At 44.2% G+C, this 14,766-nt stretch overlaps 1 protein-coding gene across 2 annotated transcripts in view; it reads right to left on the reverse strand.

Moving 5' to 3' along the window:
- The window catches only part of PAG1 (phosphoprotein membrane anchor with glycosphingolipid microdomains 1), a 103,905-nt gene extending 89,163 nt beyond the window's left edge, over window positions 1–14,742 (reverse strand). Inside the window, exons 1-3 of one of the 2 annotated variants that reach the window (XM_064706269.1) lie at window positions 14,621–14,742; window positions 13,598–13,668; window positions 13,085–13,242 (exon numbers count right to left, since the gene is read on the reverse strand). The gene's annotated coding sequence lies outside the window, so the exon portion shown is untranslated. The remainder of the gene's footprint in view (window positions 1–13,084; window positions 13,243–13,597; window positions 13,669–14,620) is intronic. The other variant, XM_064706270.1, reaches the window with a different exon arrangement.
- Between the last annotated feature and the right edge of the window lie 24 nt (window positions 14,743–14,766).

Raw genomic sequence — 14,766 nt, forward strand, 5'->3', positions numbered from 1 at the left:
AGCATCAGAAGTCAAAAGGAGGGAGCATGAGTGGGCTGAGGAAAGGAATTGTCTGCCTGGTTACCCACAGCCTCCCAGGACTGCCACTGCCAGCCTGCTCAAAATCACCACCTAATCAAATATTTCAGGGTTTTGAAAATGCAATCCATTCCTCATATTCACAAATCACAGCTGCAGCATCCACATGTGTGCTGTGTTTTCTGCCAGCAGTGATGCCTCTTCAGAACATTGGCCTTGCTCTGTACAACACATGGTCACACCTCTGTATTCAATTTTCAGTTCTCCAGCTTTCTTCAGCACTTCTGTTGTGAGACCTCAGCAGTTTGACACCTTCTCATCTTTGTTACTCAACCCAACACCTGCCCAAATTCTCCTGCAATGACCAATTCAACTGAGTTATTTTTTCTGATGTCCTGCCTGGTGACCCCGCTTGCCTTCCAGTGCTCTTACAGGGATCAACCTTTTCATAGATATATACACAGTTCATCATTTTCTTTTATGTTGCAAACTCTTTACTCTTCAAAGTCTTTTTCAGATCTTCATGCTCAGCTTGCATCCAATTCAACACAGTCTGGCTGGGGTTTTTTTGTTGGAATCATTAGGGGCAGATACCCATCTGCTCGAGGATATTTCTGTAGTCTGAGTAACATTTGTGCTTTCAGCAGACCACTGTTTCTGCTTGCTTACATACACATGCCTTAAGTGACTTTTACAATGTGTTTAAGCAGCTTCCCATGCTGAGCCTGAGAATACTGATTTTCTCTCTTCTGACTTTCTCCTGTTTTCAACTGATCTGCTGTTACTTGTGCCTGGGACAAGTACTTCAGTGTATAAAAAGCCCTTGAGGTTAAAAGATACATTTTTACACACTAATTCAGAAATTTTCTGAAACTCTTCAAAGTCTTGAAGTGCATTTTCTTTGTATTAGAGGTTTGCCTAAATGCAACAGCAGTGTTATTCTTGAGTTCACTGCTTGAGTCACATGTGCAGTAGCATAAGGCAAATAAAACATACAATGAAAAATAAACCAATTTATTTTCTTACTAGCTACAGATATTAGCATGTCTTACTTGTATCAATTGGTTTCAATTAAAAGACACAAATACCAAAATCTTTCTTCTCAGCTTTAGGACTGCAGCATCTTTACATGACCAGAACTAAAAACAAATGTACCTCTTGTATAATAAACAGCAAATATAACACCAAGTGTCACTTCATCCATGCAGTTACCTCTCTGCACCATTGGTTCATATATATAATCCCCCCAAAGCCACCATAGGGCATAAAATGCAAACTAAAAAGTGACATGAAATCTACATTTTCAGTTATCATGGAAATCTACTCAGTAGTTATTGCTCATATACACCTATGCCTGTCAACATTTGCAACCTTGTTGTTAACAAAAAAGTCTGTTTCTGAACATTCCTAAGTATTTTTAAATCAACTAAAATACTGTATGAACTCCAATCCTCCCAAGCATTTTTCTTACTATATGACACATTTTAGGTACCAAAGCCAAAGAACAAAATCTCCTTTCTGGAGGAAGGGATATTTCTCTTGGCTAAACTTGTTCCTATTTAAGTTTACATCCACTTCCTAGGTTCAAATGTAAAAAGAAGTTGTCACCCATTTGCAGCTCACTGAGATCTCAGCCACTCTTATCACTCGTGGAGCTGTTTCTCTTTTGAAGTCTTTGCTATTGCAAGTATATTCAAATCCTAAATAGTACATAAGCTCTTGAGAATGCCTTTAATTGAGGAAGACCTATGTAAAGGCTGGGATTTCATACTATCCTAAAATAGTAAGACTCCTTCTCCTTTGGGAGAACCACACAACTTATGATAAGACTACTCCTCTTTTGCCTCAAAAAACTATCCCTGAGCTGGAAAGGCCACCACAGTCTCCAAGGATTGCATTAGGGCAATAATATTTACACTGAGAAGGCAGCACGTGTATGTCTAAGATCAGCCTCTCAGCAAATTTTAAAAACCATGAATACAAAGTAAATTTACATGCAAAATACTTCAGTCCCAGTTTTTCAGAATCAGGAGATAAAGACAATTTGAACATCAACAGTCCAAGGGTAACACCACAGTTGCTATCCTGTTGACGAAGATTAAAGCTATGCCTGTAATTAATACAAAATCAGCTTGCAAAGCAAGGAGAGGAGGCTGAGGTCACTGATAAGAGCTCCACTCCTCCCCTGTGCATCAAAAGCAGCACATTTGGTGGGGTTCCTTTCCAGGGGTGTTAACCCACCAGGAGGAGGGAACAAGCAGTGACAGACCTAACCACTGTGGTTTACAGAAGGCTTGTGTTGATAAAAGTCTCCTGCCTTGAGTCCTGGGTAGGACACTGCTAAGAGCCTATTAATATGACAGCTAACCTCAGCATCTCATCTGCTATGCTGTGGAGGCACACAGGACATGATGCCAGCTACAAATTGCTTGGAAACAGTTAGTAAGCAATAGGCTTTAAAGGAAAGGATACACTTCAAAAAAGCACAACAAAGGGTTTGCACAATAAGCATTATTTGTCCAACATTTACAGGCTCAAGCGTCTGCAAAGAATGAGATTTCCCTTATTTTTCACCTGCATATTCAAAACAGTGATAAGTAACTGCTCTTTTGCACACATCCTGCAGGAACAGGAGACAGCAGATACTGCTCCTCTGCTTTACAATCCAGGGAACATGTAAAAGATTTTATATTTTAAAAACGAAAGGTGAAGAAGTGGGAGCAAACTGAGAAGTGTTTCACTATCCTTTTTTCAGTGAGAGTGGAGAACCTTTTTCAAATTTTTAAAAAACAAAAAAGAAAACTATTATTTTAGAACAGGCTCTCTTAAAAAAACCTTTATCTGCAAAGAAGGAGGTATGGAGGTAGTCCCTACCACCCACCCAGCCCAGCTGCTAAAGAGTGAAGTTGGTGCTGTCACAGAATCCCAGTGAGGTGGGAAGGGACCTTTGGAGGTCACTTGATCCAACATCCCTGCTCAACCAGGGCCTCTAAGAGCAGGTTGCCCAGGACTATGTCCAGGTGGGTCTTGAATACTCCAAGGATGGAGACTCCACAGCCTCCCAGTAAAACCTGTGCCAGTACTCAGCCACCTGCACAGTCAGAAAAAGCATTTATAGAAGGAGCCTCCTGTATTTCTGGTTTTACCCATTGTCCCTGTCTTGTCACTGGGCATCACTGAAAACAGCCTGGCTCTGTCCTGTTAGTGCCCATGCTTCAGGTATTTCTACAAATTGACAACATTCTCCCCTGATCCTTCTCTTCTCCAGGCTGAACAGTCCCAGTTCTCTCAGCCTCTCCTCATATGAGAGATCTCCAGTCACTTAATCATCTTCATGGCCCTTTGCGGGACTCCCCCAATATGTGCATTTCTCTTTGGTACTGGGGATCTCAGAACTGGCGTGGCCTCTCAAGTGCCCAGAAGAGGGGCAGGATCACCTCCCTCCACTAGATGTCAAGATTTTGTCTAATGCAGCCCAGGACACATTTTATCTTTGCCACAAGGGCTCATTTGCTGGCTCACGTTCTGCTTGGTGTCCACCAGAACCCCTGCAGCTTTTCTGCCTTCTGAACAGTCATCCCCTTCACATATTGGAGCCTGGGGGTGCTCCTCCCCTGCTCCCAGCACCCACCACCCAGGAGCTCAGCTGTGGATGTGGGATAAATCCAAGCTCCTCTGTGTGCAGCAGAGCAGAAGGTGCCATGCCCTGGAGGCAGCGCTGCTCAGCTGGGGCCAGCCACGGCAGGAAGGCCGCTCTGGTCAGGGCCTGTGATCCTTGGTCCTGGTGTGCCCCAGCAGGGCCCACCCTGTATCAGCATCTCCTCATTCAAAGCTCCAGGGGCACTGAACTGCCAGGCTGTGCTTTTGGAAGTTAACCCTTTCCTGTACCAAACACCATCACTCCCGGAGCTGAGGGACAACAATCCTTTGGAGAAGATCAAGCAGGAGGGTGAGAAAATACAAGTTTAAGTTTCAGCCCCAGCACTTTTCTTGTGCTAAACTGAAACATCAGATACAGGAAAGAAGAGAAAGCAGCATTGCTCTTCTCCCTGACACCAAAACCTCGCTCTTTACCATACAACTGACTTTTTTTTTTTTGCAAGAGCTTGCCCCCCTCTGCATGCAATCAGGCTGGTGCAGACACACACCACACATACTGCAGTGTAAATAAAACCAGGTAGCCAGCTGTTGAAAAAGTATCAATCTCACAGCTCTTGTCCTGAGCATTTACCCACAGCAAACTTCACACTTATTTTTTCTGAATTCAGTCTTTTTAAGTGCCAGCTGCTGATGAACCACAGGGAGCATAATTTTTATTAAATGATGAACACTAAAACATTAGCATTATACTTCATAAAATCAATTTCCTCTTACCTATGGACAGACAGCTAAAGCCCAGAAATTCCCAAGGGTTTTCTGTGTGCACTTTTTTGGTTGGTTTTGGGGTTTGGATTTTTTTGTTTTGGTTGGTTGGGGTTTTCTTCTCATTTCTCTAGAATCTAATGAAGGAAAGCCTTTGGTGTTTAAAGTGGTTGACTGTTTTTAAGCACCAGTGTAATTAATTATACAAGCTAATACTTCATATAGGAAATACAATAGCTCTGTGGAGCAAGGCCCGTATCATGCTGGCTGGAACATGGAAACTGCCAAGACTTGGAAATTCTGCTTCTTAGGGAATCACACCACTGCAATGTATAATTTCTGCCTAGCTCAGAAAACCAAAGGAAAACAAGTTTTCTTGTTTACTCTGTTTCTTGACTAAAACATTTACTGCTGACTAAAACTAACAACTTTTGCTAATTTCACCACTGTCCAAGAACTAATATTTCAGTAATTCCCACAGCTGGGAGAAGCAAAAAATGACAAAAATCAGCCAAGGGTTTCCAGCTTCCCAGACTGCCAACCTGAGGTCCAAAACCCCAGGGCTTTGATGTGTCACTACAACCAGCTCCTGGGGCCATCCCTACAGGAATTTGGAAGTTCCATCACCCATTTCACAGCCTGGGCTTCTCTCTCCAGACCAGATTTGATGTGCCTGTTGAGAACCAGAAATTGTGTTCTTGTACATGCTGTGCCTGAGTGCTGAGTAAACATGAAACACAGAAATGCTGAGTCATTTGCTGCCTGCCTGCTTTGCCAAGTAAATATATAACTAATTATGCCTCATAATAATGGCTTCCTGTTTTGGTGGGAAACCAATCCTCTGCTTCTGGTTTGCTTTCCCCAGCTCTTCTTCAGGGGTGGTTTTAGCCAAACCTGCTGAGGAGAATGACAACAGGATCACCTGGAAAGCAGCATCCATTAAATCACCATAACCCCACACCAGACCCAGAAATCACCACGTCTCCTATCATTCACCTGACTGTTAATGCTAATCAATTCCTGGTGTATTAGATTTCTAGGAATGAAATGGACTTGCCAAGCAACATTAAAGATGGAGTCACAAGCGAGTAAGAGCTTCAGGGCTCACTCACACAAATTAAAATATACAATTGATACCAAAATGTAAATCAGGAATATGAAATTGAATCTTCAAGAATTGAAAAAAAGAAATTAATTATTTCTTGCACTTCAGTCAATATAATTGATGGGAACAATTTAAAAGACTTTATAAACTGCCCAAGGCACCCTGGAAAACCAAACTATTGTACCTCTACATTACTACATAGCATAAAACCATTCCTCAATGAACTGGTAAATTTCATGTACTAAATTGCCAGGAATATTTTCTTCCAAATTCAGTCATACTTATAAACACCAAAAGGTGACTAGATATTTGCATCCCTTTTGATTACCAAGGGCATAGTTAAGAAAACAGATAAAACAGAAGGGAAAGAAAATCATATTAGAAAAGTCCAAGTGCATTAGCAGATAATATTTGAATCCACATTCAGTACAGGTGGTCCAGAGGTAACTGTTTACCTCAGGTACCCATGCATGATGCCACATGCTGCTGCTCCCCTGAGTGATTAATTCACCCTCAGAGAAATCTCTGTGACAAGTCCCTTCACAAGGCACGAAATGGAGGTCACTGTGCCAGCCAGCAAATGACACATTAAAAAGGGGGGAAAAAGACAGGAAATGCTCTTTATGGTTTCCACTTCAGTACAAACATGAGGGATTTATTTCACTAATCCATGGCTGGCAGTGTCAGGGCTACTTGGAGCTGCAAAGACAGAGAGAAATAACCAATTTTCAAATCCCCTCCAGCTACATGAAAGTAAGAAAGAAGAGCACATCTGCCTCCACAGAGCTGTTATTGCACGGCTGCCCACACCATCTCCTGAAAAGGCTGAGCCATGGGAAGGGACAGCCCCTCCTGTAACTAGGGGAGTCAATTAAGATGGCCAAGATAGTTTCAAAATACACCTTTTTACAGGGTTCTCATTTGAAGTTTATTTTGCTGGTCTGATTACAACATTACATTCCTATATGTAAAGTGTGAAGGGAACTGCACAAGTGACTTTGCCTACACAAATATGAGCTTACTCAGACTATTTAAACATGAGGTCACAATTTACCTTTCTGGAAGCAAAGCAGTGTCCTTTCTTACCAAGTGTACTAAAAATCAGGCAATATTTGACAGCACATCAAAGTGTGAGACAGAATACATACACATACACTTTGGCCTTTCTGTATTTTCTTCTTCTTTTTCCTTAGGCAAGCAAATCTATAAAGCCTCTCATTTAATGCGTTAGATTAATAAATGATGAAGCTACAAACATGGGAGCCCCAACCTTCCATGGCATGTGTTCAATTATTTTGCATTTAACAAGAGAAAAGGAAAACTAATTTAATCTCTGTAATTGCCAAACTGAGTGACACAACCTTGCCCATTATAACAGATCAAAACAATACATGTACATTTACCAAGTTGTTGTAAAAACTAATTTTTTACTCTGTAATTTTTACTCTGAATAGCTTTTTTGTTTTTTGACGCATTAGCTTCCATTTGTGGAAAAGTAACTACCAAATGTTGCAGTAGAGGCCATGGAGACTGTGCTATTCCACACATCTAGGTTCGGGATCAGAGCTATCTTTAGGCTAACCTCTCTGACAGCATTTCAAGAGAAAGTAAAACTATATTTTGGAATGTACTTGGTGAATAGTCTGCATTCTAGTTTGCAGGCTCTGACAGTCTGAACATTGGTCTATGCACTCTGCTAGAAGGAAAAGTAGCTGTTATTCATTGAAGGAGCAAACTTCTGTAGACAGTGCAGTTTGTTGGGAAATCACCCACAACACCATCAGCAGCAAGTTCTTTACAACCTCTTCAGCTATGTCTTCCTGTCTCTCCCTCACACTCCAGTCTCCTAAGCCAGAGTGCCTGGGTGGCAGCCTGAGCAGTGCAGGTGTCAGAGTGTGGTGTAGGCACCAGTGCTCCTCTGCACCCCTTATGCCCGAAGCTGAACCCCCTCCTCCATGGCTCTTAACTCCTGCTCTCACTGACATCCTCGTTAACTCTCCCCCAGCCACAGCACAAGCCCTAGGAGAAGGCTTTAGGTTACCCTTCTCTGCCTTTTCCTTTGGAAACCACCTTGCTTGGACACGAGGAACAGCCCAATATTGGCAGCACCCTAGGTAAGCTCTCTCTGCAGCCCTGCCCCGTGGCACCAGCCCCCTCACATCTGGAGAGAGCCCACCTGAGGCAGCTGAACACTTGCTTTGCCATTTTTCGTGGGCACACCCCAGCAGTGGCTCACAGCTGTGTGGCAACAAGCATATCCAGGGCTTTCTCTCCCTCAGTCACTTCTGAACCATGAGCCTCTAATCCCTTTGGCTTCAGCTGCAAAACTCCCATTGATTGGTAATGGATTTTCCACTGATGTAGAATCGAGCACTTCGACTACACCACTACGAATTAACAGAAGAGAGCTCTGTTAATCCTTTATAAGCAAGCTTAATCTCGTGGTTTAGAGAAGGAGCAAAGGCTCTGTTCTTTCCAGTACCAGCTAGAATGTGATTACCATTTCAGAAAATCATTTTCATTTTCTTTGATTGATCCAATATTTCTTTGGAAGACATAAATCCAGACACCACCACAGATGCTTCTGCCAAGTAAAAAAGGAAGAGTTGAGCTATGAATCCTGAAGCTGAAAGCTGGGATCAGCACCCTAGGACTTTCAGTTAGTCCACAGAAAGTGCTGTCATCTAGAAACAGCAGTCTGACAAAGCCTTTACAGCATTCACCTTTCAATTAAAAAGAGTAACATCTGAAACCTCACATTAAAATGGCTTTAAGATTTGTCAGGGCTCTCTCTTAATGATGAGATTTGATCATTTTCTGTACATTAGTAATAGTTAGGGCTATTAAATGCAAGCAAGTATTAGCACCTTTAAGGACTTACAGAATCTGGCTAATAACTCTGAAGCAATCAAGTCATCAAAAAGATGAACTGAACTTACATTAAAGACACTTTTTCCATTAAAACAAGATTTTGTCAGATCAACTCAGGCTTTAGGTCAGTGGACACAGAATGGTTCTCTTTTTGCAGAAAAGAACCATCACTACACATCAATGTCTGGTAAACAGGAACTCACTCTGGCTCCAATTAGAAAGCACTGCTCACCAAGCCTTGTCCCATTTGCAGCAAACAGTCTGAGCAAGGATACTTACTTACTCCTTAGCAGTAAAATCATGAAAGATCAAGCCCAAGTATTACAGCTATAACTGATGTCCTTACTTTGATGTCCTGTCCTGCAGCACACGAGATGCAAACATTTCATTGAGTCCGTAATTCAATGTACGCGCTGCTACTATGCTACGACGCAAAGAAGTCTTAAATACAGCAGCTTAGTGGCTCCTCTAAAGCACTGGAATGCCACCTATCTCCATAAAATGTTTATCTTTGTCAAGCATTTCACTGCCACTGCTCAGCTGGATGACCTTTGGCAGGAGCAGCAGAGGCTGACGTGCACCTTCATTAAGGCAGCGCCTCCTCCTTCCCCGCCTGCGAGAACAATGAGCGCGGGAGGGAAGAGGTGAGCAATCCTCGGGGTAATGAAGAGATTTCGTTTCAGAGGGTTATCAATTATTTATGAGCAAATCCCCAGATGAACACATCCGAAGCTGAGCAGTTTTTAATACATTTCCCTTCTGTACACACGGCCCAACACAACGAGATGCGAGCTAAACTGGACTGGACTGATTATCCGAGGTGTCAAACAGTGAGTTCAGTCCGACATCAGTAAATTACCCTTACGTTTTTCAAAGTACAACGGTCTTCTAGATTTAAATATCTTTCACAAAAGTCCTCTAAGACTCATGGAAATTATTCTTTATAGTATTTCCCATCCATCAAGATCTCAGCAAAGAAAAATCTCATCCTGAAGAATTTCTGTAATTATGCTGATACAGTTGTCTAAATAGTCTAATACTCAAATTCTAATATTGCCCAGCTGTGAATGGGATTTTACTCAACAATGGGACTAAATGGATCTGAAGTTTTCTTATTAAGAAAAGGTAAGACCAAGTAAAGGCCTTCTTCTCCAGAGCTGGGTTTAATCTTTTTTAAAACAAAGACTTCCTTCTAAAATAAAACTGTTTTACAACTGTGCTTTTTAAAGAGAAGATCTGAAAACTCGTCACGTGATATGGGAAAGGCAAATATTACACACTCTTTAGAAGCAAGGGCAGTGAAACCAAACAGTTGTATGTGCAGGAAATGCTCTGCACAAAAAGTCAGCTATCTGTTTACAAATGCTATCACTGGAAACAGTCATCCTGCAAGACTTGAAATGAAACCCAATCCACTGGCGGGCAGTGAATGCCCAGATCTGCAGAACCATGCTTTGAGCTCCAGCTTCCAACCAACAGGATGCTACCAAAGTCACCACCACCAGTGGTTCCTCTGTCCCACTTCAATGACTGTCTGTGGCTGTGTCCTGATGGCCCCAAGGCCACCTTTCACTCCCAGCTCAGGCGCTCTGAGCCAGGACCCGCTGGGGACTCCAGGACGTGTCCTGCAGAGCAGCCCCAGAGCCAGGTTTGTGCCTGGCCAAGCAGTGGCCTGCCATGCCCAGGTGGCCCCAGGGGAAGGCAGCCAGTCATCCTGAGCTTGGGGAGCTCTTGGTGCTGCCTGGAATGAGCACAGCCAAGGGGCAGCAGACAGCAAGCCCTGCAGGGTCCCTGCCTCTTGGAGCCATGTCTGAAAGCTGCCTTCCAAAGGGAAATGTCTGGGGAGACCCTCGTCATGTAAATACATTTGAAACTCCACATGCAATGAGCACTTCCTGCCTTTACTGCATAGCACAACAGGAGAAGAGCTGGGTCTCTCACATTCCCACTGCCCTCTCCCCTTCAGGCCAGCATTCACCTCAGCATCTGCACAGCCCCAGGAGAAAGCTCTCCTCCTGGCCTAGCCAGACTAAACTGCTCCAATATTGAGAAAATAAAAATTAAAAAGCCACTTAGAAATCCATTTTAGATTTGTTTGCATTACTTTAAAGGGTTTGCTATATATTTGGATGAAAGAAGTCCATTAAGTACATCTATATTTACTTCATTACAGCGTGGCTCTTGAAGTTAGATGAAAAGATTTACCCTGGCCCACGTTTGTTTATTCATCAACATCAGCTAGATATATTTTCAAAGGCTCATCCTCATTGCATTTACATGAAAGCACACAGATTTTTTTTTTCCCAACAGTTGTAAGGCATTCTGAGAGGTATGAAAGGGCAAAAGAAACTTTAGTGAGAATTCACAAAATCAAGGAACGGTAGATGCACAATTTCTGCTTATTAATGGAGGTGGAAATCCACTCTTTCCCACCCGGAGTCATTCTTCCCAGCCTGCAGATGTATCAACAGCAACAAGCTGCAGCTGGATGCTCAGTGCCCCTGACTCAAGCCCCCATAAAGGCATCTGGCACAAACACCACGAGGGAAGCATTAACCCCTCCTGAAGCTCAAGATCTTAAGCAAACATAGCCCCCCAAGTTTCTGAAGTTTTTCTCTGTGCTTTGACAAGAAAAATTAGGAGTTTTGTTCCCCCCCAGGTGGCACTGAAGATGAGCTCTTCATTACTGCTAGCAAAGTATGAAGCAGAAGCACAGCCTATCAATGACTGAGGCCAACTGTACAAGTCCCATTATCTTGGACAGGAACCCAAACATAACTTGGTACTCGCATGCCTTTATTATCAAAACTTTATCCTCAATTTATTTAAATATTTAAATGACATTTATGGGCACTATCTTTCCTCATGAGTTTACACTTTCCCACGGAAGACTTCCAGAGTGATTAACAATGCTGATCTTTATCCTTCACACTGACTATTCATTCATCCTTTCTAAACGAATACTGCTTACATACGACCCAAGAGGGCTGTAACAAGGCAGTATTTATCTACCCTAATAATCTGCTGTGCCTGCTTTAATTAAAACTGGGCTATATCACATCCATGAAGCACAGGCACACCTCCTGTCACTCGTCATCCACCTCACAGCTGTGCTGGGTGCACCTTCTCAGAGCAAGCTTTGGAGGTCCCACCACCTGCAGCCTGCCCACCCCTGCCCAGGTAACTGAGGGAACAGTGTTGCCAAAAAAACAGCTTCACCACAGAAGAGAAGCAGAATGAAACTGCAGAGGGGTTTGCACTTTGGGGCCTTGAAGGAGTACCTGAACACCTGCAGGCTGCCATTCACCCCAGTTCACAGGCAGGGCACCACTGCTGGCATGGCACATGGGGATTTTGGGAGGTGAGGAACCAGGGGAGGGAATGACTGATGGAGAATCTCTGGCACAGCAATTCAGAGCATGAAGGGTACCAGGATGGAGATGGGGGAACAGCAACCAAGGACATCTCAACTACCTGCAGTAAACTGGCAGCCAAATCAGGATTCAGCTTCCTCATCTGTGTTGCAGCTTTCACAGGTCCTCCATGGGCCCACATGACTGCATAGTGATTTCAAAATTTAGAGTTTACTTCTCATAGTATTGCACAAATGAGTGTACACTGCTTGCTTTTCCACATTTCACTCCATACAAGCAGTATCTTATCATATGAACATTTACAAATGGACCATTTTCCCCTGGAAGAAACTTGAGCTTCTCCCCTCACCAGAACTTTTTTGGCATTATTATAGACAGTATAAGGCAGTAGCAGTACTGATGGCATCCCTGGGATGCTGGATGGGCAGCAAGCAGCCAGGGCAGCGTGCCTGCAAGCCACAGGCTGTGCAACCTGAGCCTCATCCAGCACCTCTCCCTGCTGGCTCCATGCAGGGCCTTACCTTTAGCAAACCCTAAATCATGGGAGGGGGCCACTCTCCATCTCAGCTTAGCAACCAGGGGAAAAGGGTGAGGGGCAGCCCTCTGCTCCCCTTCACCCTGCCTGGGCTCCCTCCCAGCCCCAGCACAACCAGCACACTCTGGGACACCTGGCCTCCCCACTGCTGCTCCAGGGCTGAGCTACCCTCACATCCTCTGCCTGAAACCTGCCCCATTCTCAACACCGGAAGCAGAGGCATTGCTGTAGGGGCATGGGTAGTGTTATTTGAATGATTTATTGTTTTAATTGTCACATGGTTTTGAGTCCTCTTGGTCTATTAATCTTATTCTTGCATTATATTTTACAGTTACAAACTCCATGGGTTTGGAACTACTTTGAAAAAGCTCCTCAGTTCTCTATCCCCATCCTTACTGGAAGTAAAATAACTGTCCTGTTCCAGCCATTGAACTCTGCAGCACTCCACCATGGGCATCAATGAGCTGATAAACTCATTTAACTCCTTTGTGTGTCAGTGAAGTTCCCAGTGCCCCAAGAAAGAGGATTCCTAAACTAAATGCCACTGCACATCCAACAAGAAAAACTTGATGGCTTTTCTTGTGGACTCCTCAGTGCTCCCTAAAATATAAATTAACTCTCAGATCATCCTTGTTTAGGACTTGGAATCCAGTTGCCACTTTCTGATCAATAGAACTGTAATAGTAGAATAAATTCAGAACTTAAGTTATCTGGTAGTAGTCATTTGTACACAATACATGATCTAAAGCCACATGCACTTCCAAATGCCTGGCAATGAGGCCTATGAGGAGCACTGTGCCTCAAAACACAATGGATTACCTGTTTCTTTTCCTCATTAAATGACATCTCATAAAAGGAACCAAACAAAAGATGGGTGAGTTTGATGACTGTCATGTCCCACAACTTTTACTCATTTGAACAATGCGTTGCCTCCAGATCCGGTTCTCATTTGGAAGTTGCAGATCCTAATTGCTGACCTGAATATTGATTTTATGTTAATAAAAATCTGTGTTGAAACACTGGTTAAGTATAAAATTGCTCTAGTACTTCAGGCCTGCATGGTGTTACACATGCTGTACTATTTTCTTTTTCAATGAGTGCAAAAGACACTCACCCCTTACAGGAGATGCCCCACAGCCTGCAGAATTTGGCCTATGTTAAATAAAGTAAGACCTGAATAAATCACTTTTCCAATTAGGAGAGGCATTTTTGCAATAACGAAGTTGTGCACCTGAAAAATTTTTAAAAATGTAAAATAAAACCCCCTGGAATTTGAAATGTCTTGTTCTGTATCACCTAAGAGAAACACAATAACAAAGTACTTCCATTTACCTACTGGGTATCTTCAGCAGTGTTTGCTTCTACAAATTCTCTTAACAGACGCTGCTCCAATCATCATTTATCTGCAACACAGACAGACTTTGAGAGGACTAAGGAGGATTTGCCTCTGGTTTCACACAGCGCGCTTGTTTTTTGAAGCTTAATTTCATAAAATAAGAACTCTGGATAAAAGTTAATCAAGCACAGCTGCAAGGCTTCCTAGGCTGCTAGGAAGGGGAGAAATATTTTCTGCCAAGATTTTTTCTTTGCTCTTCCTCTGTCTCACTCCTTTTCTGCATTTATTGCTTAATGGCTTAGTATTATTTCAAAGGCCATTCCTTTCACAAATGTAATCAATTCGTGCATTCAGCACCACACACGATACGTTACTCTCCTTATAACCAAATCTCTGAAGGATAGATGAGAAAGAAAGGTTAAAGAGCTCTATCTTCAAAGTGCTATACTTCAGACACCTATAAATCACTACGTTTGTTTATCTAGCTAATTGCCCCATTAGCGCCCGTAGCATCTCAAGCTGCACAACTTTCTGCTGTGCCCGTGGGTCAGTTTCTGTTTTCCCTCTCCGGAGCCCTGCGAGCCGCAAGCCCCGCGCAGCGCTCGGCGTCAGGGACAATCTGCGCTCGCAGCTCTGCCAGAGGAGCAGCTCCGCTCGCCCCAGCGACCCCGTCCTCCACGAGACTTTCCGAGCCCAGAGCAGATGCCACAGCGACACAAACCGGAGCCTGCCACTGCCTAATAGGATTTCAATGGAAATAGGGTTACGGGGCTAGCTGGCAGCAGCGGGGAGGCGCGGTAACCCCGCACCGCGGAGATCCGCACAGCTGACCCGGCCGGGGCCGGGACTAGGGCTGGGGCCGTGCCCCGCACCTGTGTCCGCTCCTGCCGCCCGCAGCTCCGCCCGTGCGCAGTGCCCGCAGCGCGGAGCGCAGGGACAGCCCCGCGGCGGCCCCGCAGCGACTGCACCAGCACCCCAAAACACGGACACGGCAACTTCGCGCACCGCCCCCAACTCACCGGGAGGCGCCGGCCCCGCGGAGCGGAGCGTCCCTGGATGCCGCCGCCTCCCGCGGAGCGCAGCCCGCAGCGGCGTGGCCACGGAGCCGAGGGAGGAGAGGCAGCAAGTTGCGGCGCGTCTCTCGTCTCTTCTTCTCTCCTCTCCT

This window comes from Zonotrichia leucophrys, chromosome 2 (genome assembly GCF_028769735.1).
Source record: "Zonotrichia leucophrys gambelii isolate GWCS_2022_RI chromosome 2, RI_Zleu_2.0, whole genome shotgun sequence".
NCBI classification, from domain to species: domain Eukaryota; kingdom Metazoa; phylum Chordata; class Aves; order Passeriformes; family Passerellidae; genus Zonotrichia; species Zonotrichia leucophrys.